Raw genomic sequence first — 1,010 nt, forward strand, 5'->3', positions numbered from 1 at the left:
AGAGGTCTTCCTTTGATAAAGTTTGACAAAGACATCACTTGTGATGCTTGCCAAATGGGAAAACAAACAAAAAGTTCTTTTAAACCTAAGGAAGACATCTCTACTAAAAGACCACTTGAGTTGCTACATATTGATTTATTTGGTCCAACAAGAACTCAAAGCCTAGGTGGTAAATATTATGGTTTAGTAATTGTGGATGACTACACTAGGTTTGGTTGGGTTTTATTTCTTGCACACAAAAATGAAGCTTTTTCGGCCTTTGAACCTTTTTGCAAGAAAATTCAAAATGAAAAGGATTTGAAAATCTCTTCTATAAGAAGCGATCATGGAACTGAATTTGAAAATAATTTGTTTGAATCCTTTTGTGAGGAATTTGGAATATCTCACAACTTTTCTTGTCCTAGAACACCACAACAAAATGGTGTTGTGGAAAGAAGAAATAGAAGCATACAAGAGATGACAAGAGCTATGCTTTGTGAGGGCAATGTTCCAAAATTCCTTTAGACTGAAGCGGTTAACACAGCATGCCACATTTTAAATAGAACCATCATAAGAAAATTTTTAAAGAAAACCCCTTATGAACTTTGGAAAGGCTACCCACCAAACTTAAATTACTTGCACATCTTTGGATGCAAATGTTTTGTTTTAAATAACAAAGAAAATTTGAGAAAATTTGATCCAAAGGCTTATAAGTGTTTGTTTGTAGGATATTCCACTACTAGTAAAGCATATAGGGTTTATCATCAAGATGCTAGAATTATTGAAGAGTCCATACATGTTACATTTTGTGATACTAACTTGGTACAAAGCATTTTGGAAGATTGTGATGCAGGAAATCAAGCTCAAAAGGAAGATGAAACTGCTCAAAATCATGGAAAAGAAAATTCTGGACAAGCTGAACCAAAAATTGCAAATGCTGAAAATTCAAGAGACAATTCCATTTTGTCTCATGAATCTGAAGGAAATCCTGCAGCCAGCAGCACCCAGAATCCCTTGGTGACTGTATTTGT

Source organism: Arachis stenosperma, chromosome 2, assembly GCF_014773155.1.
Source record: "Arachis stenosperma cultivar V10309 chromosome 2, arast.V10309.gnm1.PFL2, whole genome shotgun sequence".
NCBI classification, from domain to species: Eukaryota; Viridiplantae; Streptophyta; class Magnoliopsida; order Fabales; family Fabaceae; genus Arachis; species Arachis stenosperma.